General features: G+C 38.5%; 1 non-coding gene and 1 pseudogene across 1 annotated transcript; one reads left to right on the top strand and one right to left on the bottom strand.

The window, feature by feature from the left end:
• Positions 1-5,714: 5,714 nt before the first annotated feature.
• LOC148553952 (uncharacterized) lies at positions 5,715-6,698 on the top strand (annotated as a pseudogene).
• LOC148553953 (small nucleolar RNA R71) lies at positions 6,279-6,385 on the bottom strand. The gene has a single exon (XR_015892889.1). It is a non-coding gene; the product is annotated as a small nucleolar RNA R71 (small nucleolar RNA).
• Positions 6,699-27,473: the final 20,775 nt, after the last annotated feature.

The raw sequence follows: 27,473 nt of genomic DNA, 5'->3' as shown, positions 1-27,473 counted from the left end.
ATCAATTATATCAAGTAATTCAAGAAGCAATTAAGCATGTTATACAATTAGGCAAACAATGCAAGTAAACAAAGCAAACAATCATATAGAAGATACACATGATGAATGCCTGCCCTATTGGCTATGATCTCACATTATCGGTTCAACTACCAACCTGACACATCCCCCGGAATGTTGCCTTTCGATCACAAATAAAATGGGTACCCCCAGGGATATCGTGCCCGGTACACGGTCTAGGGATATAGTGCCCGAGCACACTCTTGTGATTCTGAAAGGATGCGAGGGGGATACTCTACCACAGACCTCACATCTCAACGTTAGCGGGATAAACCAACCGTCCTTACGCCTCTGCCGTGACCTCGACAAGTGGGATTAACCACCATCCTTGCCAGGCGCATAGTGTCTCAATATTCTCAGTAATAAAATAGTGTAATTGAGTGATTTTCAGAACTCATTTTCAGTATTTAGTCCACTCCGAGTCCTCGACTCATTTCAACATCATCAATCCAAAAGTCACAATTCATCATTTCAATCGTCACTACAACACTCTGCCATCTCACTCAACTAATTCTTCCACAGTACTCTAGAAACTTAAGTCTCCGTCTTCTAAATTCATATAGAAATTTCATTAAAATAAATTACTAACTCATCTTTATCAATATTAGAACCTAATTCCTCGATAGCCTTAAACAACATTTGAATGAAGTTTAGAAAGTTAATGAACCCTTGAAAACGATGAAAAATAATTTTTCAGAAAAATAGGGTCTACGCAGATGCATGCATTATATATGCGTATGCATACATACAATTTTACCCATTTCGCGTACGCATATAAGACTTCGCGTACGTATAGGTGCCAAACAGAATGGCACGCTCGCATATGGGGTGTTCGCGTATGCATACACCTCCAGATTTTACCCTTCTTGCATACGCATACAAATGTATGTGTATGCATAGGTGCCAAACAGAATGGCACGCTCGCGTACGGGGTGTTCGCGTACGCATACACTCCTAGACTTGCAAAATTTTGTAAAGTTGCAGAAATCAGTTTTAAACACCAAACTTTAAATGTTCATAAGTTCCTCTACAAAATCCGTTTTGATCAAACTTTATATCAATTTAAAGATCTTTAAATGAACTTTAATTTAAAACAATTTTCAACAAATTTTTAAAACTGAGGCTCAAGTTATGATCCGTCAAAATTTACTAAAAAAACTGGTTTTTTACCAAAAATTGTCAAGGTTCTTAAACTTCCAAAATTCACAACCAAACCAAATCAAAACCACCTCAAACTTCAATTCACATCAGAACTTACCCTTTGTGTCTTAATTCACCACTCTTACCAAATTTCCACTCACATTACATATTCCTCAACCCCCAATGATCAAATTTGTCACACTAAAACCATTTCTCAATCAACACACTCTTCAATCATCATTCTATCACCACAAATCATCTTAATCAACCTCATTCAACCTCAATATCAATTTTAACACTATTTATTAACATCAATAACATAATTCATCAAAATAATCGAAGTCACCAAATCATCATACATCATCATTCAACAAGTTTAACAACCAATTCAATCTAAACCTATCCTATGGGTCACTAGCCTAAGTGTCCAGAAATATTACATATTACATAGAGAAAACCAAAACCATACCTTGGTTGACTCCCAGTAAGTGCTATACACCAAATTTTAGCCCAAACAAGCTTTCAACCACCAACAAATCACTAATTCCAATCTAAATGCTTCCAATTAGCCAACAATTGCAATATCTCTAACTAAAATTAGGGGTGGCAAAGCGGGCCGGCCCGCCCCAATCCTCCCCGCCCCGCCTAGGCCCGCCCTATAAACGGGGCAGATTGGCCCGCCCCGCCAACTAAAATGGGTTCAAAATGCTAACCCGCCCCGCTTTATGGCAGATTGGCAGGTTGGCGGGCTAGCCCGCTTTTTTTTTTTTTTATAAAATAAAATTCATTAAAATTAACCAAAAAATAATAATTAAAAAAATTAAATACAAATAAAAAATAGTCAAATTATAATATAATTTTCTTACTATTTTTTTTAAATTTTTAACTTCAATAAAATTGTTCAAAATAATATTTGTCAATAGAATCATCTTTATTTTAAAAAATAAGTCACATAATTTGAGCATATATACAAAATTATAAAATAAAATAAATAAAGTTAATAACTAAAAGAAGAATAAAAACAAAAAATGAAAAAAAGTGTTTAAAATTTCTATAATTATTAATTTTATAATAGTAATCACACTTTTATTTAATAAAAAAAAAAAGAAAAATAAAAATCTTCGGCTTGGCGGACCGGCCCGCCCCGCCCCGCCAAAACCCGCCAATTTGGCGGGCTCCAAATCCTAGCCCGACCCGCCTTTTTTAGCGGGTTTAGCGGATCGGCCCGACGGGCTCGACCCGTTTTGCCACCCCTAACTAAAATCATACCAAATACCACTAATCAACCTAGAGTTACCAAAATCACAAATTCACAAAGGCAAAGAGTTTCCTTACCTTCTCCGATGGTGTTTGGGGGCACAAACCACCAATAGCCCAACCTTAGATACCACCTAATCAATCAAAACACAAAAACTCACTCAAAACCAAAACCTAAATTTTCGAATTTATTAGGACTTCATAAAGGAGAGTGAATTTTCGAGATCTTACCTACACAAGTTAGATGAAACTAATGGGCTCAATTAGAGCTTCGAGTAGCCACTGATGGCACACAAATCGGAGCACCGTAGCTCGAGTTATGGCCACTGGAAGTTGGTGGTGAATAGTATTTTATCTCTTCTCCTCTCTTCTCACTTGTAGCTGCTATGGTGGTGTGTTAGGGTGTTATGGTGCTGAATGGGTTCACTTAAGTGATTATATATGTTGGGCTTGGGCCTAACTTGGGTCCAGTCCAACCCGTTAGCGTTTTTAGCCCGTTTGGCCCAACTTTGGGCCAAACCTTTAAAATTAGTATCCGGTTTTTAACTTTAATTATTTTTCCTAAGTTTTTCTACAGTTTTTATCATTCTCAGACAGTACCAGACACATTTAAGCTGGTACTGCCAGTTAATTTACCGGTTTGTGTTTTTACGCGGTTTTTCGCAGAAAATCACACTTTCCAACTCAGAAAAATCTACTGAGTCCAAAAATCATATTTAAATTTTCTAATTAACATTCTAAATTTTTGGATCCTATTTTGGGCAATTAATTTATTATTATTTTACGTTAATTAATCGTTAATTATTTTTGGTTTTAACAAATTGCATGTTTTGGCCACCATGTGATTTAAAGTCTTTAATCATGACTAGGCAATTTCTTGATGGTTGATGTTGTGCATTTATCTTAATGAATTATGTTGTTTTTGGCTTAATTAAAAGGGTATGCTTATGCCTTAATGACATGTTGACCCTTAATTATTTAACTATTGATGCCTAGGCATTTTAGGCTAGTTTCACAAGCCTTTTTTATTTGTTTTTACTTGGTTTTCATGCATTTCTTGAGCAATAAGTAAGTATTTGGATGTGAATTTCATGCAGATCTTGATTCAATCAAGCAGGGATAAATTGATGCATTTTCATAAGATTTATGCTAGATTTACTTATTTGTTATAAATGTTGCAAACATCTTATGATTATAGAAAACTTTGATGCATTTGTTTGGTTGATGATAGGTGAAAGGAAGCAAAGGAATGGCAAGAAAGAGGCAAGGGAAGCAACGTTGGTGGCCAAAGTTGGCTCATCCACGTTGCCTCAAACGTTGAGGAAGAGGGCCATGCAACGTTGTGGCTCACCAACATTGCTAGCAACGTTCTTACAAAAAGGGGTACAATGTTGGAGGGAATGTTGACTCACCAACGTTACCTCCAATGTCTTCGATAAGAATCAAAGTTGGAGCTGAGAAATTGCCTTTTGTGCGTATGCACAAGAAGAAAAAGTTCAAGTGTGCGCATGCACAAAGCAGTGTGCGTACGCACAAGTATGCAACGTTGGGGGTAACGTTGGGAATTCAACGTTGGGTCCAACGCCTGCGATAAAAATTTCAAATCTGGAGTTGGAAAATTTGCTGTGACGCGTATGCGTCGATGACGCATACCCATGAATGAGCAATTTTAGCCAGTTTCGCACACGCATGAGCGACGCGCACGCACAAAATGATGTTTTGACGTGTACGCGTGGGCGATGCGCATGCGTGGATGAACGAATGTTAGTGCACCAACGTTGGGTCAAATGTTAGGTGCAACGCATCCTTTTTAAAGGAACAGTTGACCCAAAGTTTTACTGCAAACGTTGATCACCAACTTTGATGCTGACTCCACCATAATTGGGCATCCATGTAGAGTAAGAACGTTAGTTTCCCAACGTTCCTTATCAACGTCATTAAGAGCCACTTTAACTGCTTCAACAAAGGCAAAAAGCCCAGTACAAGGACTTGAAAACTGAAGGAAGGAAGTGTATAAATAATATAGAGTTTAAGATAGTTAGAGGGTTAGAAGCCAGGGACCCAAATAGGGAACTTTGGAATCATTTTCTATTTTCTTTACTTTTCTTGCACTTTCTTTCTTTGTGATTTGAATTGAGCTATGATGAACTAAATCCCATTTTATTGGGTTAGGGAGCTCTGTTGTAATTCAATGGATCAATAATAGTTTTCATGTTTCTTCTTCTTTCTTTTCTCTTGATTTTACTTGAAAGCTTTCGATCTTCATCCTATTGAGTAATTGTCTTGAGAGAGAAATTGATCATACTTGGATTTTCTCTGAACCTTGAGAGAGGAATGAGGAAATCATGCTAGAAATGCTTTCTCACATCGGATTAGGTTGGGGGTTGGATGGATATAGTGACATGTAATCCTACCAATAATTTGATCTATGAAAGTGTGTGATATAATCAGTGACCAAACTTGATCTCTTCCCATGAGCAATTAAATCAAGACATTAGGCAATTATTCAAGCTTAGAGAGATTGGATTGCCAAGACATTGGGATCCAATCACCTAAGATTACTAAGAAGATCAATGAATGCATTGATTGAGGAAGAGATGAAAATGAACTTGATCCGGAGAATGCAATATATCCTAAGCCCAATGAACCTCCCCATGTCTGATCTTTCCCATTCTCTTTAATTCTGCTATTTACATTTATGCTCATCACCCCGCTCCCATTTAAGCTTCTGCAATTTACTTTCTGCAATTTAATTTCTGCCATTTACATTCTACTATTTACGTTCATGTTATTTACTTTTCCCACCAATTTAAGTTCTGAAATTCTCAATCCCAATTTTGCTCAGTTCAACTAGAACACTCCTCTAATTAAAGTTGCTCATCCAATCAATCCCTGTGGGATTCGGCCTCACTCTATTGTGAGTTTTTACTTGACGACAATTCGGTATACTTGCCGAGAAAAATTTGTTGAGAGACAGATTTCCGTGCATCAAGTTTATAGCGCTGTTACCGGAGATTGATTTTGCATTGACAATGATTAAATTAGAGGATAACCAGATTGAACACTTTTCTTTTCTTTTGATCAGTTTTAATTTTCGTGTTTACTGCTATTTTCTACAATTTAAATTATTTTTCTTTGTTCATTTACTTTCTAGCACACTAATCTACTAACTGTTTGATTAATTGCATTAACCAATCTAACCATAACACTCAATAAAAGTTACTTCTCCACGTGCTGTTTGCTTGTTATTTGTTAAGTGTATGATAGGTAGAAGAGGAGGAGCATCAGCTTCTTTTGACAGTGAACTAGAGAGGACCTTCCTTAGACTATGGAGGGAAGCAAGAGGTAAAGACATAATTGGTGAAGAAGAGTTGGAAGAAGATCTGGACATTGCAATGGAAGAAGAAGTTCATAATAATGCTGGAGAAGGTGCTGGTAACCATGTTGGGCAGAAGAGAAGAGTTCTAGGCTCATACATCAACCCAAACCCTGGGAATTGTGGAAGCAGCATCCTAAAACTAACAATTCATGCTAATAACTTTGAGTTAAAGCCAAAACTCATCACCCTTGTTAAAAACAATTGCTCATTTGGAGGAAGTGTCCAGGAAGATCCCAATCAACATCTAACCACATTCCTGAGAATTTGTGATACTGTGAAGTCTAATGGTGTTCATCCTGACACCTACAGATTGCTTTTGTTTCCCTTCTCTCTCAGGAATAAAGCATCAAAGTGGCTAGAGTCATTTTCTAAAGAAAGCCTTACAACTTGGGAAGATATGGTGAATAAGTTTTAGGCAAGATTTTACCCTACCCAAAGGGTTAACAGATTGAGGGATGAGGTGCAAACATTCAGGCAAAAAGATGGTAAAACTCTCTATGAAGCATGGGAAAGATACAAGGAATTGACAAGAAAGTGCCCTCCAGACATCTTCAATGAATGGGTACAGCTGCACATTTTCTATGAAGAATTGTCACAAGAATCAAAGAAGGCCTTAGATCACTCTTCAGGAGGATCTCTCAACAAGAAAAAAACAATTGAAGAGGCCATAGATGTCATAGAAACTGTAGCCAACAATGAATACTTCTATGCCTTTGATAGAAGCACCAATAGAGGGGTGATGGAATTGAATCACATGGATGCACTGCTAGCTCAACACAAGTTGATCACCAAGCAATTGGCAAACCTCACCAAGGAGATGGAGAGGAACCAAGTTGCAGCAATCAATACTCAACCACCAGCCTAAGAAAAAATTGAATGCAGAGGAAGGAGGTGATTGGGAGCAAGCCAATTATATTGGAAATCCACCAAGACAAACCTATGATCCACACTCTAAAACCTATAATCCTAGTTGGCAGAATGACCCAAACTTTGGGTGAGAAAACCAGCAAAACCAGAGCCAAGATCATAGACCTCACAACTCTAACTATTACCATAATTTCACCTACCAACAGACTAACCAAAAACCATACCAAGCCCCACACAACAACTCTTTCCAGCCTCTATATCAAGCCCAAAATAGCCATTCTTAGCCTCCAAATTCCAACCTACCATCACTATCTAAGGATAGACTATCCCGAATTGAGGCCTTGCTTGGAGATCTGTGTAAGGAGGTTCAAGACAACAAGGCATTTAAGGATGAAGTAAGGTCTAATATGAAGAATCAGGGAGTTACCATCAAGAAGTTTGAATCTCAAGTAGGATACCTCTCTCAGCAAATTCTGAAGCCTGCTGACAGCTTTCCAAGTGATACTAAAAAGAACCCAAGAGGAGAGACTAAGAATGTGAGATGGGAAGAATGCAAGGCGATCACTTTAAGAGATGAAGAGATTTTGGAGGAAGAATTTAGCAAGTCATCGGAGCATACTCAAGGAGTTCCACAGGAGATACTGGAAGAAAAAGAACAAGGAGTCAACCAAGCATAAATGAAGGTGATGCCAGGGCATCTTAGCCTAGTTTTACTAGTTTTTTTCCTTTGTTTTTAATAGGTTTTATACACTTTCTTGAGTTACAAGTAAGCCATTTGGGTAGAAATTCATGTGTACTTGGATTCAATCAACCATGAGAAAATTGATGCATTTTCATGAGGTTTGGTGCTATAATTGCTTATATGTCAAAGATGAGAAGTCTCATGATTTTAGCATAGCTTTGATGCATTTGTTGATTGATGATAGGTGACCAAAAGGCTTAGAGGAAGGTTGAAGAAAGGGGATGGCAGAAATGAAAATGAAGGCAACATTAAGAACATCACGTTTGAGTCAATGTTTGCCTCAAACGTGAACTCAAACGTGGATAACAGCAAAGCCACCCTGGAGGAAGCTAACGTTTGCGCCAACGTTTGCCTCAAACGTGAATTCAAACGTGAGTGACAGCAAAACACCCATTCTGCATTATGCCATTACAAAAAGACGTTTGAGTCAACGTTTGCCTCAAACGTTGACTCAAACGTGAATGATCCCAAAGTCCATAGTGCGAACGGATTTCTTCTTAAGACCAAGAGCAATCAACAGAGGCTATCTTCAACCCAATTGCATCAAGGCCAAGGGCCCAAATTCAAGGCTTAATGATCATTAGAAGGAAGTGTATAAATAGAAGTTAGTTTGATTTAGAAGGGGGACTTTTACCTTTTACCTTTTTCTTCTTTTAGAATTTTCACTTGTAATTTTGAGAGTTTTTACTTTGATTTTGGATCTTAGAGAATTGGAAGGAGAATTGAGTTCTCTTCCTCTGGGTTTTCTTGTTTTCTTTTCTGAAAAGCTTTGTTTGAGTCTTAAGTGTGAAGAATTGAGAAAATTCTGTCTCACTCTCCTCTTAAGATCTCTTTCTTTAATTTACTGCACAATTCAAGAATTTGTGTTCTTCTTTACTGATTTTCATCTTCAATTCTCTTTAAATTGTCTTCTTGGTTGGATCAAGGAAGGACTTGAGATCTATACTTGTTTTCTAGTCTCCTCCACTTCAACATTCTTTTAGTTATTACAATTAAGCTACATTTCACTTTCTGTTTGTCTTCTCAAGCAATTATTCTTCTCTTGTTTAGATCAGTTGTAATTTAATTCATCCTTTACTTCTCTGTTTAATGCCATTTTACTTTCTCTTGTTTAATTTCTGCAATCCCAACTCCCAAATCCTTTTATTATTCGAGCCATTTACATTTCTTGCACTTTAAGCTTCAGCTATTTACATTTCTTGCAATTTAAGTTTAAGCTCTTTTAATTTTTCTACACTTTAAATTCTTGTCAATTATCCCTCTCCCTTTAAATTTCTTGCAATTTAGCTTCTGTTGGATATAAATCACTCAAATCAACTCTTGTTCGCTTGACTAAATCAACCACCTAACTAAAATTGCTCAATCCTTCAATCCCTGTGGGATCGACCTCACTCACGTGAGTTATTATCACTTGATGCGACCTGGTACACTTGCCGGTGAGTTTTGTGTTGGATCGTTTTCCACACATCAAGTTTTTGGCACCGTTGCGGGAGATTGATTAGGTTGACAATGATTAAGTGAGGTGGTGATCTAGATTAAGCATTTTTTTCTTTTGTTTTCAGCTAACACATTAACTGTTTGAATTTTTGCCTAAGCTAACCAAAACTTCACTCTAGCAATAGATTGAAGTGTTACTGGGTTTCTGGTTTTGTGTGTTTCTTCTATTTTGTTTGTATTTCAGGTACAAGAAGAGCTATACCTACCTTTTGTGAACAAGACAAAAGAACTCTCAGAAGGATAAGAAGAGAACCTAGAGGGAAGGTTGTTGTTGGAGAGGAAGATTCTGAGGAAGAATATCATGAGATGGAAGGGGATCCCTCTAATTCCAATCATCCAGAAGGAGGGGTCAACAACAATCAACCACAGAGGAGAGTATTGGCCTCTTATACATTTGCAAATCCTAGACATTATGGGAGTAGCATCCTTACGCCGAATGTCAATGCAAATAACTTTAAATTGAAGCCACAACTCATCACATTGGTCCAAAAAAATTGCTCTTTTGGAGGAGGGCCACTTGAAGATCTAAACCAACACTTATCCACTTTTTTGAGGATATGTGATACTGTCAAATCTAATGGTGTGCATCCTGACATCTACAAGCTGTTGCTATTCCCATTCTCCCTCAGAGACAAAGCTACTCAATGGTTGGAATCGTTTCCAAGAGATAGCATCAACAATTGGAAAGATCTAGTGAGCAAGTTCTTTACCAAATTTTACCCGCCTCAGAGGATTATTAGATTGAAGACTGAAGTACAAACATTCACACAGATGGATACTGAACCCATCTATGAGGCATGGGAGAGATACAAGGCTCTAATCAGGAAGTGCCCTCCTAAAATGTTCAATGAATGGGACATATTGCAGAATTTTTATGAAGGCTTGACATTGAAATCTCAGAAGGCTCTGGATCACTCAGCAGGGGGCTCTTTACAATTGATGAAGAATGCAGAGGAGGCCCAAAATCTCATTGATATGGTGGCTAACAACCAATATTTCTTTGCTCACCAAAGGCAACGCCAACCATCACAAAGGAAGGGAGTGATGGAGTTGGAAGGAATAGACTCAATCCTAGCTCAAAACAAAATGATGCAGCAGCAAATTCAACAACAATTTGAGCAAATGGCCAAGAGGATTGATAGCCTCCAAGTTGCAGCAGTAAATACAAGCCAGCCATCAACCACATGGGGGCAAGGCGAAGAAGCTTGTGAAGAACAATAGCAAGAATAAGTGAACTACATGAACAATCAAGGTTCTGGACCAAATGAGGTTTATGGTGACACTTATAACCCCTCCTGGAAGAAACACCCCAACCTCAAATAGGGAGACAATCATGCTCAGACTCAACAGCCATGGCAAAGGAATTCAAACCAAAATAGTTAAAAAAACACAAACCACAATAACCAACAGAATAATAACCAAAATACATACAGAAAACCACAAAATAATTACCCCAACTCTAACCATCATCCATCCAATAATCAAACCACCAACCAAAACACTTACCATCAACCCTTAACACCCCACAACCTACCAATCTCACAAGATTCTCAGAGGATCACCAATTTGGAGCTCTTAATAGAGAAAATGATGAAGCACCAAGAGATGACAACAAAGAACCAAGAAGCTTCTATGAAGAATATGGAGAGGCAGATTGGACAGCTTTCCAAGCAGATTGCTATTGAGAGACCATCAAGCTCATTACCAAGTGACACCATTCCTAATCCAAAAGAAGAGTGCAAAGCTATACAGCTAAGGAGTGGGAAGACATTGGTGGACAACAAAGAAGCAACCAAGAAAGCTATGGATAGCAACAAAGAGCCAACAGAGAAAGAGGAAGCCAGCAACAAGGATGTGATAACAGGCAAGCAAGCTCAAGAAAAGGAAGACCAACTACAAATCTCAAAAAAAGGGAAGGAAGCAATGGAAGAACCAACCAAGGATCACAGGCAGGGAGTGAACTTCACACCTCCATTACCATATCTCCAAAGGTTCAACAAGGAGACTAAGGACCAACACTTCCCTAAATTTCTTGAAGTCTTCAAGAAATTGGAGATAAACATTCCGCTGGCTGAGGCACTAGAGCAGATGCCTTTATATGGAAAATTTTTGAAGGAGCTTATTAACAAGAAGAGGAGTTGGCAAGATAAGGAAACAGTGCCTCTCACTGAAGAATGCAGGGCATTAATTCAAAAAGGGCTTCCACCCAAACTTGAAGATCCTGGAAGTTTCCTGCTACCTTGTACCATCGGCAGTATGATTATCAACAAGGCAATGTGTGACTTAGGGGCTAGTATCAATCTGATGCCCTCTTTTCCGGTGAGAAAGCTGTGCATAGAGGAAGTGAAGCCAATACAAATGTCTCTAGAATTAGTGGACACGTCAGTGATCTGTCCCAGGGGTGTGATTGAAATCCTTCCAGTTAAGGTGGACAAATTCATATTCCCTGCAAATTTTGTGGTCTTAGACTCAGATGAGGATGAAGGCGATTCCATTATACTGGGGAGACCATTCTTGGCCACTGCTAGGGCCATTATAGACGTGGAGCAGGGAGAACTGACCCTCAGAATGTATGATAAAAGCATCACTCTGAATGTATTTCCAGAAACACAGCTCATTGATGAAAAGAAGAATTGCATGAAAACTGACAAGGAAGACTTGCAATGGAAGGAAGGAATCAACAAAATAACCAGTAATCACCTTCCAAAGCAAGAAACAGACAACACAGCAAGAAGAAAAGAGAATGAGACGATGCAGAGTGATGAAGGAACTCAAGAAGAAATTGAAGTGTTGACCACTAAGAAGGAAAATCCCAAAACAAAGTCCACTGTCAAAGAAGAAGGATCAACAAAAAGAAGAAAGAAAAGTAAGAAAAATACTCAAAAGGGGTGGAAGAACAAGAAGATCCCAACTGAGGGGTTCTCCAAGGGTGATGAGGTACAGTTGATCTATCAAAACCAACAAGCCAATGACTACTACACAGTTTGCAAAATACTCTCACTTGAGCATGCTGAAATTGAGCACCAAGGAACAAAAAGGAAGCTCACAATGAGGGGGGACAAGCTGAGATATTACAGTCGTCAACCACCCTAATGGGGCCAATGTCAAGCTAGTGACAATAAACGAGCGCTCCATGGGAGGCAACCCATGATTTAGTTTTCTTGTCTTTAATGATTCAATATGAATAATAATTGTTGCACTAACTTGAATTCAATTATTTCTAGAAAAAATTGGCAACTGTTCATGGCATTGGAGGGCATATGATCGAATTCTAAGTTTGGTGTGCCCACAAGCACACTATGACATATGTTCCTTGGGCTGTGTAATCAATCATTCAACCTGATGTGGTACATATTGCAAGAACAAGTCATGAAAGTCAAGAATCTTTTGAGTTTTGAATTTCATGAAAGTACAACAATATATATAATTGAAAAAAAAAGAAAAGAGAGTACCTCTTATAAAGATTTAACCAAAAGTGACATTGAAATTTTAAAGGCAATAGTTGGAGGAAGCATCATTTTGGACTATATGACCAAACATTAAGTTTGGTGTCCTCTAAAAATATATAAAAGGAAGTCACAGTTAAATAAGCATAAGGAATGATAGTCAATCTATAGTTCTAGATATGAAAGGCTCTCTTGTTGCAGTTTGATAATGCTTGTCTTGTTGTGATTGTTAGGTAATCAGAGAACTATTCAATGGAGGGGACAAGACAAAAAAAGGCAAGTTAGCATAAGGACAAAAGTGGATCACATGGCTTGAAGGGAGAATCTGTACAACACTGGAAAGGTACTTTGATGACCGAAGAGATGCACTTCATGAAGAGGCAAAATTTTGTCCTCATCTAACTTTGCATGCACACCATTGATTTATAAATTGTCCCTATGAATCCTAACCATCCATCTTTCATAAAAGTGACTATAAAAAGGCTCACTTGAGCCATGCATATGAACGAAGAAGTTACACACATCTTGCAGAGTCAAGCCTTGTATTCTTTACTACTAAGGCTTAGAAACCATACCTTGTGCAACAAAACACCTTTGTTCACGTGCACTTTAAACACTTTTCTTCCAAGAGTGCATCACATTATCCAGATCTTCCGCATCAACTCTTAACCTCAATGCTACCAACCACTCAAGGTAGCATGGCTTCTTCTTCAAGGGCCAAACGAAGAAGAGGAAAGGAACCCATGGTTGAAGAAAGTGAATCCGAATATGATCGATGGAAGTTCAAATCATGGTACCATCAATTTCAACTGGAATGGATGAATGATAAAAAAATATATCCGAAAGTCCCAATTCTATTACCGGATGAAGGGTGCCAGGAAATGAAAGCCAAGATTAAAAAGAGGAGATGGGAAGAGCTCACCTCACCAATCACTAAGATTAATGCAAACATCATAAGGGAATTCTATGCTAATACCCCAAGGCTTGATATGAATACAGCTCTAACTTACAAGAGCTATGTACAGGAAACGGAAGTGGATTTTAGTTCAAAGGCTATCATGAAAGTCTTAGGCCTAAGAACAGTCCATTTTGATGAGCTAGGGTACCACCAAAGAATAAGTGAAGACCCAGACTATGATGAAATTGCTAGTGAAATCTGTGTGGTGAACACGGATTGGGTAGGAGATGCTAACAATAAGTACAAATACTTGAGAAGATGAGATCTCACCCCTGAAGCGAAAGGGAGGTATGAGCTAGTAAAGAGATCGATCTTAGGCACAGTGAACACTTCAGAGGTCAACAAAAAAAGAGCCGTCATGTTATACTGTATAATAGTGGGAGGAGAAGTGAAGGTTCACGAGATCATTGCAAGTGATATTCAAAGGATTGCAGAGAAGAATTCGGCTGGAGCTTGGCTGCACTACCCAAGTACCATCATGCGATTGTGTATGAAGGCCAAAGTGCCAATGGAGGATGCAAACTTAACATGGTTGAATCCAGGCCTACCTGTAACCTTCGAGAGGATGATGATTGTCACAGAGGCACAACAGAGTCAAAGGCCACAAAAAGGGAGAAGAAGAGAAGAACCACAAGAAGAACCACAAGGAGGACAGGAGGAACAGCAACAATTCCAACCACAGAACAATATGGACATGGTTCTGATGCAAGAGGCAATTGAGAGGTTGTCACAACAATACACGAGGATTTAAGATAAGTAGGAAGAATTCCATTCACAGTACACGAGGTCTCAACAAAGACAAGAGGAGCTTCAGATGAGGATGATAAATTAACAAAGGGATTATGAGTCAAGATCCTTAGTGATGTAACAGAAACAAGCTTTCCAATTTCATGAATCATTTAACCAGTTGACCCAACTGCAAGATGAAAACATGAGAGCTTTCAAGGAATTCACAACCCTTCAGGATGCAAGGTATGTAGTTCAAGCTGACTGTAACATAAATGGCCAAATAAAGTTGAGCTACATTGCGGATCATCTACACAATATGGAACCAGCATTTCCAACTTATGATGAATACTTCAAGGGGAGGAGTGAAAGAGAAGTAGACAAAGCATTGCTCCTTGAAGATAGAGTAAAAGAGACAATGAAGAAAGCTGGATTCTGGCAAAAGCTAACAGGCAAAAGCAAGGGAGAAACCAGTAAACAAGCAAGTGAGAAGAAAAAGAAAGACAAATGAAAGGTGGAATTGCTCTTTGCTTGTCACATTCAATAAAGAAAGAGCATGCCTATTTAGTTGATAATCACTTTATTTTAATAGTTTTTTCATCCTGTCTGTTTAACTTTGCAATAAGTAGGCTAGCCTAAGTGTGTTCTTGTGTTTATTCACTTTCACTTGATTAAATGCATGCTTTGTCCCCTGTGCCTTTTTAATTCAATAAAAGAGAAATGTTTGAATTAGGAAGTAAATATCCAATGTTGCATAAGTTAGAATGAAAGTTAGTGGTGGTATTTGTTGATTTAATGCATGGCTCATAAAATAAATGCTGCATAATGATATGTTCTTTGAAGAAATGAACTAATTTGCTGTTGTAAAGGCTTGTATCATAAAAAATCCCTTGAGAATGAAATAAAACAGAAAGAAAAAGAAAGAGAAAAAGCCAAGAGTGGCAAAGAAAACAAATGATAAGGCTAGGCACCAATAGCTTGGACCATAGGACACATGCCTGTGGTGTTTTTGTACTAGGATATGCTTGGACAAGTAAGTTCTGAGGAGTATTTCAAAACTTGGCCACTTAGATCAACTGATTTGGGATTGCCAACTGAAAGTCCACAATAAAGAGCAGCCTAGCCACAAAACATTTAGTTATCCAAAGAGATGTTGGGCATCAATGATCTTAGGAAGAAAAGGGTGAGTCATGTGTCTGTGGTGAAGAAATGTTGAGCAAAATTAAGCCAAAGGCTGCTGCAATATTTGCCACCAAGCCTTCAAAGAATAATAAGCTCTCTGAACAAAACAAAGAAGGAAAAGTTAGCAAGGGAACAAGCAAAAGTAAAGCCTTATAGCAGCAACCTTAGTGAATCTTTGAGGAAACATATCTTATGTAACAGCAAGTAATAAATGAACCACCATTGTCTGCATAAAAACCCCATGGACTAAATTCAACTATATGATCAATAAGGATATGCACACTTCTTTGTTTCATGTCATTCTCTCTTATGTTTGATGCTTGCTTAGGGAAAAGCAAGATTTAAGTTTGGTGTTGTGATGCCAGGGCATCTTAGCCTAGTTTTACTAGTCTTTTTCCTTTGTTTTTAATAGGTTTTATACACTTTCTTGAGTTACAAGTAAGCCATTTGGGTAGAAATTCATGTGTACTTGGATTCAATCAACCATGAGAAAATTGATGCATTTTCATGAGGTTTGGTGCTATAATTGCTTATATGTCAAAGATGAGAAGTCTCATGATTTTAGCATAGCTTTGATGCATTTGTTGATTGATGATAGGTGACCAAAAGGCTTGGAGGAAGGTTGAAGAAAGGGGATGGCGGGAATGGAAATGAAGGCAACATTAAGAACATCACGTTTGAGTCAACGTTTGCCTCAAACGTGAACTCAAACGTGGATAACAGCAAAGCCACCCTGGAGGAAGCTAACGTTTGCGCCAACGTTTGCCTCAAATGTGAGGTCAAACGTTGGCTCAATAATATACTCTGGAGGAAGCTAACGTTTGTGCCAATGTTTCCCTCAAATGTGAATTCAAACGTGAGTGACAGCAAAACGCCCATTCTGCATTATGCTATTACACAAAGACGTTTGAGTCAACATTTGCCTCAAACGTTGACTCAAACGTGAATGATCCTAAAGTCTATAATGCGAACGGATTTCTTCTCAAGACCAAGAGCAATCAATAGAGGCTATCTTCAACTTCCATCAAGGCCAAGGGTCCAAATTCAAGGCTTAATGATCATTAGAAGGAAGTGTATAAATAGAAGTTAGTTTGATTTAAAAGGGGGACTTTTACCTTTTACCTTTTTCTTCTTTTAGAATTTTCACTTGTAATTTTGAGAGTTTTTACTTTGATTTTGGATCTTAGAGAATTGGGAGGAGAATTGAGTTCTCTTCCTCTGGGTTTTCTTGTTTTCTTTTCTGAAAAGCTTTGTTTGAGTCTTAAGTGTGAAGAATTGAGGAAATTCTGTCTCACTCTCCTCTTAAGATCTCTTTGTTCAATTTACTGCACAATTCAAGAATTTGTGTTCTTCTTTACTGATTTTCATCTTCAATTCTCTTTAAATTGTCTTCTTGGTTGGATCAAGGAAGGACTTGAGATCTAGACTTGTTTTCTAGTCTCCTCCACCCCTGAGATCTTCAACTTTCTTTTAGTTATTGCAATTAAGCTACATTTCACATTCTGTTTGTCTTTTCAAGCAATTATTCTTCTCTTGTTTAGATCTGTTGCAATTTAATTCATCCTTTACTTCTCTATTTAATGCCATTTTACTTTCTCTTGTTTAATTTCTGCAATCCCAACTCCCAAATCCTTTTATTATTCGAGCCATTTACATTTCTTGCACTTTAAGGTTCAGCTATTTACATTTCTTTCAATTTAAGTTTCAGCTCTTTTAATTTTTCTGCACTTTAAATTCTTATCAATTATCCCTCTCCCTTTAAATTTCTTGCAATTTAGCTTCGGTTGGATACAAATCACTCAAATCAACTCTTGTTCGCTTGACTAAATCAATCACCTAACTAAAATTGCTCAATCCTTCAATTCCTGTGGGATCGACCTCACTCACGTGAGTTATTATCACTTGATGCGACCCGGTACACTTGTCGGTGAGTTTTGTGTTGGATCGTTTTCCACACATCAGAAGGAATCAATGGAGAAGAAAATCTTGAAGCTATATGTGCCAAAAGCACCATTCCCTCAGAAGCTCAGGGGTGGTGAAAAAGAAAAGACATATTCCAAGTTCCTAGATGTATTTATATCTCTTCATATCAACATTCCCTTTATTGAAGTCCTCTGATGAGCGGATAATTTATAAGCTTTTTGGCATTATTTTTAGTATGTTTTTAGTATATTTTAATTAGTTTTTATTATGTTTTTATTAGTTTTTTAAAAAAAATCACTCTTCTGGACTTTACTATAAGTTTGTGTGTTTTTCTATGATTTCAGGTATTTTCTGACTGAAATTGAAGGACCTGAGCAAAAATCTGATTCAGAGGCTGAAAAAGGACTATAGATGCTGTTGGATTCTGACCTCCCTGCACTCAAAGTGGATTTTCTGGAGCTACAGAAGCCCAATTGGCGCGCTCTCAATTGCATTGGAAAGTAGACATCCTGGGCTTTCCAGCAATATATAATAGTTTATAGTTTGCCCGAGATTTGATGGCCCAAACAGGCGTTCCAAGTCAGCTCAAGAATTCTGGCGTTTAACTCCAAAACTGGCACAAAAGCTGGCGTTTAACTCCAAGAAAAGTTTCTACACATGAAAGCTTCAATGCTCAGTCTAAGCACACACCAAGTGGGCCCAGAAGAAGATTTCTGCATTAATTACTCATTTCTGTAACCCTAGGCCACTAGTTTTCTATAAATAGGACCTTTTGCTATTGTATTTTCATCTTTGATAAGTCTTATGCTATCTTAGACACGTTTGGAGGCTGGCCATTCGGCCATGCCTAGACCTTTTGTTCTTATGTAATTTCAACGGTGGAGTTTCTACACACCATAGATTAAGGTGTGGAGCTCTGCTGTTCTTCATGAATTAATACAAAGTACTATTGTTTTTCTATTCAACTCAAGTCTATTTCTTCTCCAAGATATTCATTCGTTCTTCAACTTGATGAATGTGATGATCCGTGACACTCATCATCATTCTCACCTATGAACATGTGCCTGACAACCATCTCTATTCTACTAGCAATGGCTTGAATGCGTATCTCTTGGGTTTCTGATCTAAGATTGGAACCTTCGTGGTATAGGCTAGAATTATTGGTGGCCATTCCTGAGATCCGGAATGTCTAAATCTTGTCTGTGGTATTCTGAGTAGGATCTGGGAAGGGATGACTGTGATGAGCTTCAAACTCGCGATTGTGGGGCGTGTGACAGACGCAAAAGGATCAATGGATCCTATTCCGACATGATCGAGAATCGACAGATGATTAGCCGTGCGGTGACAACGCATTTGGAACGTTTTCACTGAGAGGACGGGAAGTAGCCATTGACAACGGTGATGCCCAACATAAAGCTTGCCATGGAAAGGAGTATGAATGATTGGAAGAAGGCAATAGGAAAGCAGAGGTTCAGGAGGAACAAAGCATCTTCATACGCTTATCTGAAATTCCAACCAAAGAATTACATAAGTATCTCTATCTTTATTTTATGTTTTATTCATCTTTTAATTATCAATTCTCCATCACCATCTGAATTAGTCTGACTGAGATTTACAAGGTGACCATAGCTTTCTTCAAGCCGACAGTCTCCGTGGGATCGACCCTTACTCACGTAAGGTTTATTACTTGGACGACCCAGTGCACTTGGTGGTTAGTTGTGCAGAATTGTGACAAAGTGTGATTCATGTTTAAGAGCTCCAAGTCCTTTGGTGCCATTGTTGATGATCACAATTTCACATACCAAGTTTTTGGCGCCGTTGCCGGGGATTGTTCGAGTTTGGACAACTGACAGTTCATCTTGTTGCTTAGATTAGGTACTTTTCAGAATTTTTAAGAATGAATTCTAGAGTTTCAAGGTGATGTTCTTATCATCACAAAAGCTGATTGATTCTCATCAATTTAGCTGCTGAATGTAATGTCCTGCTGAAGCTTCGCCAAACATGTCTAATCTTTTTAGACTGAAGCTTTAGACTAACATTGCATGATTCCTGGAATTCTCATTAAAAGTTTTGAATCCCTTTATTTTCTTTTCCATATAAGTTTCGAAAATCACAAAAAAAATTATAAAATCATAAAAATAAAAAATATTTTGTTTTTTTTTTGTTTGAGTCTAGTATCAATTTTTAAGTTTGGTGTCAATTGCATTCTTCTTGCATTTTTTGAATTCATGCATGTGTCTTCATTAATCTTCAAGTTGTTCTTGATGATTTACTTGCTCTGATCTTTAAATTCTCTTGTCATGTGTATTTTGTTGTTTCTCATATGCATTCTCAATTTGTTAGTGTCTCCTATATGAAAATTTTTAAGTTTGGTGTCCTGCATGCATTGTTTATTTGATCTTAGTTACAATTTTTATTGTTTCTCATCATTAAAAATTCAAAAATATTTTCAAAATTGTGTCTTTTCAAGTCAATAATATAGAGAATTGAAGATTCAGAACATTCAGCAGAGGAATCAAACAGAAAAAGCTGGGCGTTCAAAACGCCCAGTGAAGAAGAAAAACTGGCGTTTAAACGCCAGCCAGGGTACCTGGCTGGGCGTTTAACACCCAAAAAGGTAGGATTGTGGGTGTTAAACGCCAAAATGGATGCCATTCTGGGCATTTAACGCCAGGATGACACAAGAGGGAAGATTTTTTTTTTAACTCAAATTTTTTTCAAATCTTCAAAATTTTTCAAAATCAAATCTTTTTCAAATCAAATCTTTTCAATCATATCTCTTCAAAATCAATTTTTTTCCATTTTTTTAATTTTCGAAAATCCTTGTTATAATTAAAGATTTACTTCAAAATTTTCAAGTTGTTACTTGCCTATTAAGAAAGGATCAAAAGTTTTAATTCTAGAATCATATCTTCTAATTTCTTGTTAGTCAAGTAATCAACTTTAATTTTAAAACTTTCTCTTTTTAGTTTGATTTTCAATCATATCCTCTCAATCATATCTTTTCAATCACATCTTTTTCAAAATTAAATTTTCAATCATATCTTTTTAATTTCTAATTTCAAAATCTTTTTTTCAAAAATCACTTAATTTATTTCCCAATCTTAATTTTCGAAAATCTCAATCAAATTTTCAAATTTCTTTTTATTATTTCAAAATCTTTTCTAATTTATTTTCGAAAATTCTTCCCCTCTTCTCACATCCTTCTATTTAAGGAACTAACACTCCTCCTCAAGGTGTAATTTGAACTCTATCCTTCTTTATATTTTCGAATTCTCTTCTATCTACCTCATCCTTCTATTCTTATTTTCCTCTGACACCTCAAGGAATCTCTATACTATGACATAGAGGATTCCCTACTTTCTTGTTCTCTTTTCTTTCATATGAGCAGGAGCAAAGATAAAGGCATACTTGTTCAAGATGATCCTGAACCTGAAAGGACCTTGAAGAGAAAGCTAAGAGAAGCTAAAGCACAATTCTCTCTAGAGGGCCTAACAAAGCTTTTCAAGGAAGAAGAAACCATGGCAGCCGAAAACAACAATGCCAACAATGCAAGGAAGGTGCTTGGTGACTTTACTACACCTACTCCCGACTTCTATGGGAGAAGCATCTCAATCCTTGCCATTAGAGCAAACAACTTTGAGCTTAAACCTCAACTAGTTTCTCTAATGCAACAGAATTGAAAATCTCATGGACTTCCATTGGAAGATCCTCATCAGTTCTTAGCTAAATTCTTGCAAATCTGTGACACTATCAAGACCAATGGGGTTGACCCTGAAGTCTACAGACTTATGCTCTTCCCTTTTGCTGTAAGAGACAGAGCTAGAACATGGTTGGATTCACAACCTAAAGAAAGCCTGAACTCTTGGGAAAAGCTAGTCAATGCCTTCTTGGCAAAGTTCTTTCCACCTCAAAAATTGAGCAAGCTTAGAGTGGAAGTCCAAACCTTCAGACAGAAGGAATGTGAATCCCTCTATGAAGCTTGGGAAAGATACAATTCATTGAAATGGTTTTAAATAACCAATTCATGTACACTTCTAAAAGGAATCCTGTGAATAATGGTTGCAAATAACCAATTCATGTACACTTCTGAAAGGAATCCTGTGAATAATGGGACAACTCAGTAGAAAGGAGTTCTTGAGATTGATACTCTGAATGCCATATTGGCTCAGAATAAAATATTGACCCAACAAGTCAATATGATTTCTCAGAGTCTGTCTGAAATGCAAGCAGCAACAAGCAGTACTAAGGAAGCTTCCTCTGAAGAAGAAGCCTATGATCCTGAGAATCCAGCAATGGAAGAGGTGAATTACATGGGAGAACCCTATGGAAACACTTATAATCCTTCATGGAGGAATCATCCAAATCTCTCATGGAAGGATCAACAGAGACCTCAACAAGGTTTCAACAACAATAATGGTGGAAGAAACAGGTTTAGCAATAGCAAGCCTTTTCCATCATCTTCTCAGCAACAGACAGAGAATTCTAAGCAAAACCACTCTGACTTAGCAACCATTGTCTCTGATCTAATCAAAACCACTCAAAGTTTCATGACTGAAACGAGGTCCTCTATTAGGAATTTGGAGGCACAAGTAGGTCAGCTGAGTAAGAAAATTACTGAACTCCCTCCTAGTACTCTCCCAAGCAATACAGAAGAGAATCCAAAGAGAGAGTGCAAGGCCATAAACATGTCTCCCATGGCCGAACCAAGAGAGGAGGAAGAGGCAGTGATCTCCACTGAGGAAGACCTCAATGGACGTCCACTAACCTCTAAGGAGTTCCCTAATGAGGAACCATGGGAATCTGAGGCTCAGACTGAGACCATAGAGATTCCATTAAATTTACTTTTTCCATTCATGAGCTCTGATGAGTATTCTTCCTCTGAAGAGGATGAAGATGTTACTGAAGAGCAAGTTGCTAAGTACCTTGGAGCAATCATGAAGCTAAATGCCAAGTTATTTGGTAATGAGACTTGGGAGGATGAACCTCCATTGCTCATCAAAGAACTGGATGACTTGACTAAGCAGAAATTACCTCTAAAGAGACAAGACCTTGGGAAATTCTCAATCCCTTGTACCATAGGCACCATGACCTTTGAGAAGGCTCTGTGTGACCTAGGGTCAAGTATAAACCTCATGCATCTCTCTGTAATGGAGAAGCTAGGGATCATTGAGGTACAAGCTGCAAGAATCTCACTGGAGATGGCAGACAATTCAAAGAAATAGGCTTATGGATTTGTAGAGGATGTCTTGGTAAAGGTTGAAGACCATTACATCCCTGCTGATTTCATAATCCTAGAGACTGGAAAGTGTATGGATGAATCCATCATCCTTGGAAGACCCTTCCTAGCCACAGCAAAAGCTATTGATGTTGACAGAGGAGAATTGATCATTCAAGTGAATGAAGACTCCCTTGTGTTTAAAGCTCAAGGATATCCCTCTGTCACCATAGAGAGGAAGCATGAAGAGCTTCTCTCAATACAGAGTTAAACAGAGCCCCCACAGTCAAACTCTAAGTTTGGTGTTGGGAGGCCACAACCAAAATTTAAGTTTGGTGTTGAACCCCCACATTCAAACTCTAAGTTTAGTGTTGGGAGATTCCAACATTGCTCTGAACATCTGTGAGGCTCCATGAGAGCCACTGTCAAGCTATTGACATTAAAGAAGCGCTTGTTGGGAGGCAACCCAATGTTTACTTATCTATGTTAAAATTCTATTTTCTTTTGTTATTTTATGTTTTCTGTAGGTTGATGATCATGTGAAGTCACAAAAACAATTGAAAAAGCAAAAACAGAAGGAAAAACAGAATGAAAAATAGAACACCCTGGAGAAGAAACTTACTGGCGTTTAAACGCCAGTAAGGGTAGCAGAATGGGCGTTAAACGCCCAGTCTGGCACCATTCTGGGCATTTAACACCAGAAATGGGCACCAGACTGGCGTTTAACGCCAGGAATAGGCAAGAAGCTGGCGTTAAACGCCAGAAATGGGCAGCATCCTGGCGTTTAACGCCAGGATTGGCAGCAAGGGGCGTTTTGCACGCCACATGGTGCAGGGATGAGAAATCCTTGACACCTCAGGATCTGTGGACCCCACAGGATTCCCACCTACCCCACATCTCTCTCTCTTCTTCACCCATTCACTAATCACCTCAATACCTCTTCCCCAAAAAAACCCCTCACCTATCAAATCCCACCATTCTCTTCACCACTCACATCCATCCTTCATAAAACCCCACCTACCTCACCATTCAAATTCAAACCACTTTCCCACCCAAACCCACCCATAATCACCGAACCATACCCCCCCCTCTCTACTCTTATATAAACCCATCTTCACTCCTTCATTTTCACACAACCTAAACACTACTTCTCCCCCTTGGCCGAAACACAAAGCCCCCTCCATCTCCTCTATTTCTTCTTCTTCTACTCTCTTCTTTCTTCTTTTACTCGAGGACGAGCAACCTTCTAAGTTTGGTGTGGTAAAACCTAAAGCTTTTTGTTTTTCCATAACCATTTATGGCACCAAAGGCCGGAGAAACCTCTAGAAAGAGGAAAGGGAAGGCAAAAGCTTCCACCTCTGAGTCATGGGAAATGGAGAGATTCCTCTCAAAGGTGCATCAAGACCACTTCTATGAAGTTGTGGCCAAGAAGAAGGTGATCCCCGAGGTCCCTTTTAAGCTCAAAAAGGGCGAATATCCGGAGATCCGACATGAGATCCGAAGAAGAGGTTGGGAAGTTCTCACCAATCCCATTCAACAAGTCGAAATCTTAATGGTTTAAGAGTTCTATGCCAATGCATGAATCACCAAGAACCATGATCAAAGCGTGAACCCGGACCCTAAGAATTGGCTTACAATGGTCCGAGGAAAATACTTAGACTTTAGTCCGGAAAATGTAAGGTTGGCATTCAATTTGCCTATGATGCAAGGAGATGCACACCCGTACACTAGAAGGGTCAAATTTGATCAAAGGTTGGACCAAGTCCTCACGGACATCTGTGAAGAGGGCGCTCAATGGAAGAGTGATTCAAGAGGAAAGCCGGTTCAACTAAGAAGGTATGACCTCAAGCCCGTGGCTAGGGGATGGTTGGAGTTCATCCAACGCTCAATCATTCCTACTAGCAACCGGTCTGAAGTTACTATAGACCGGGCTATCCTGATTCATAGCATCATGATTAGAGAGGAAGTAGAAGTTCATGAAGTCATATCCCAAGAACTCTACAAGGTGGTGGACAAGTCCTCTACTATGGCAAGGTTAGCCTTCCCTCATCTCATTTGTCACCTCTGCAATTCAGCTGGAATTGACATAGAGGAAGACATCCTCATTGATGAGGACAAGCCCATCACAAAGAAAAGGATGGAGCAAGTGAGAGAACCTCACCAAGAGCATGAGAAAATTCCTCATCATGAAATCCCTGAGGTACCTCAAGGGATGCATTTTCCTCCACAAAACTATTGGGAGCAAATTAACACCTCCCTAGGAGAATTAACTTCCAACATGGGACAACTAAGGGTGGAGCACCAAGAGCATTCCATCCTCCTCCATGAAATTAGAGAAGACCAAAGAACCATGAGAGAGGAGCAATAAAGGAAAGGAAGAGTGGTGCACGAAATTGTGATCATCAACGGCTCCATCAACATGGTACGCTCAATTGTAATCTCAACTTTTTATCACAACTTCGCACAACTAACCAGCAAGTGCACTGGGTCGTCCAAGTAATAAACCTTACGCGAGTAAGGGTCGATCCCACGGATATTGTTGGTATGAAGCAAGCTATGGTCATCTTGTAAATCTCAGTCAGGCGGATATAAACAGTTATGGAGTTTTCGAATATAAATAATAAAATAAGGATAGAAATACTTATGTAAATCATTGGTGAGAATTTCAAATAAACGCATAGAGATGCTTTCGTTCCTCTAAACCTCTGCTTTCCTGCTGTCTTCATCCAATCAGTCTTACTCCTTTCTATGGCTGGCTTTATGTAAGGACATCACCATTGGCAATGGCTACTTTTGATCCTCTCTGGAAAATGGTCCGATGCGCTGTCACTGCATGGCTAATCGTCTGGAGGCATCACCCTTGTCAATGGCTGCATCCCATCCTCTTGTGAAAATGGTCCAAATGCTCTGTCACAGCACGGCTAATCATCTGAGGTTCTCGATCATGCTGGAATAGGATTTATCCTCCGTTTTGCGTCTGTCACTACGCCCAGCACTCGCGAGTTTGAAGTTCATCACAGTCATTCAATCCCAGAGTCCTACTCGGAATACCACAGACAAGGTTTAGACTTTCCGGACTCTCATGAAAGCCGCCATCAATCTAGCTTATACCACGAAGATTCTGATTAAGAGATCTAAGAGATACTCATTCAATCTAAGGTAGAACGGAAGTGGTTGTCAGGCACGCATTCATAGGGAATGATGATGATTGTCACGTTCATCACATTCAGGTTGAAGTGCGAATGAATATCTTAGAAACGGAATAATTTGAATTGAATAGAAAAACAGTAGTACTTTGCATTAATCTTTGAGGAACAGCAGAGCTCCACACCTTAATCTATGGAGTGCAGAAACTCTACCGTATGAAAATACATAAGTGAAAGGTTCAGGCATGGCCGAATGGCCAGCCCCCAAAACATGATCACAGGATCAAAAATACAATCCAGGATGATCCAAAGATGTCTAATACAATAGTAAAAAGTCCTATTTATACTAAACTAGTTACTAGGGTTTACAGAAGTAAGTAATTGATGCATAAATCCACTTCCAGGGCCCACTTGGTGTGTGCTTGGGCTGAGCTTGAATGTTACACGTGTAGAGGTCAATCTTGGAGTTGAACACTAGGTTGTAACGTATTTCTGGCGTTCAACTCTGGTTTGTGACGTGTTTCTGGCGTTTAACTCCAGACAGCAGCATAGAACTGGCGTTCAACGCGCTTTTACGTCGTCTAAACTCGGTCAAAGTATAGACTATTATACATTGATGGAAAGCCCTGGATGTCTACTTTCCAACGCAATTGGAAGCGCGCCATTTTGAGTTCTGTAGCTCCAGAAAATCCACTTTGAGTGCAGGGAGGTCAGAATCCAATAGCATCAACAGTCCTTCTTCTACCTCTGAATCTGATTTTTGCTCAAGTCCCTCAATTTCAGCCAGAAAATACCTAAAATCATAGAAAAACACACAAACTTATAGTAAAGTCCAGAAATGTGAATTTAACATAAAACTAATGAAAACATCCCTAAAAGTAACTAGATTCTACTAAAAACATACTAAAAACAATGCCAAAAAGCGTATATATTATCCACTCATCACAACACCAAACTTAAATTGTTGCTTGTCCCCAAGCAACTTAAAATCAAATAGGATAAAAAGAAGAGAATATACTATAAATTCCAAACTATCAATGAAACATAGCTCCAATCAGATGAGCGGGACTTGTAGCTTTTTGCCTCTTGAATAGTTTTGGCATCTCACTTTATCCATTGAGGTTCAGAATGATTGGCATCTATAGGAACTCAGAGTTCAGATAGTGTTATTGATTCTCCTAGTTCAGTATGATGATTCTTGAACACAACTATTTTATGAGTCTTGGCCGTGGCCCTAAGCACTTTGTTTTCCAGTATTACCACCGGATACATAAATGCCACAGACACATAATTGGGTGAACCTTTTCAGATTGTGACTCAGCTTTGCTAAAGTCCCTAATTAGAGGTGTCCAGGGTTCTTAAGAACACTCTGTTTTTGCTTTGGACCTTGACTTTAACCGCTCAGTCTCAAGTTTTCACTTGACACCTTCACGCCACAAGCACATGGTTAGGGACAGCTTGGTTTAGCCGCTTAGGCTAGGATTTTATTCCTTTAGGCCCTCCTATCCACTGATGCTCAAAGCCTTGGGATCCTTTTTATTACTCTTGCCTTTTGGTTTTAAGGGTTACTGGCTTTTTGCTCTTGCCTCTTGGTTTTAAGAGCTTTTGGCTTTTTCTGCTTGCTTTTGCTCTCTTTTCTTTTTTTTTTTTCGCCTATTTTTTTTCTCTTTTTTTTTTGCAAGCTTTGTTCTTTGCTACTTTTTCTTGCTTCAAGAATTATTTTTATGATTTTTCAGATTATCAAATAACATGTCTCCTTGTCATCATTCTTTCAAGAGCCAACATATTTAACATTCATAAACAACAACTTCAAAAGACATATGCACTGTTCAAGCATTCATTCAGAAAACAAGAAGCATTGTCACCACATCAATATAATTAAACTAAGTTCAAGGATAAATTCGAAACTCATGTACTTCTTGTTCTTTTGAATTA

Source organism: Arachis ipaensis, chromosome B7 (assembly GCF_059453495.1).
Source record: "Arachis ipaensis isolate K30076 ecotype BB chromosome B7, ASM5945349v1, whole genome shotgun sequence".
Taxonomy (NCBI): domain Eukaryota; kingdom Viridiplantae; phylum Streptophyta; class Magnoliopsida; order Fabales; family Fabaceae; genus Arachis; species Arachis ipaensis.
This window is presented reverse-complemented; position numbering and strand designations above follow the sequence as displayed.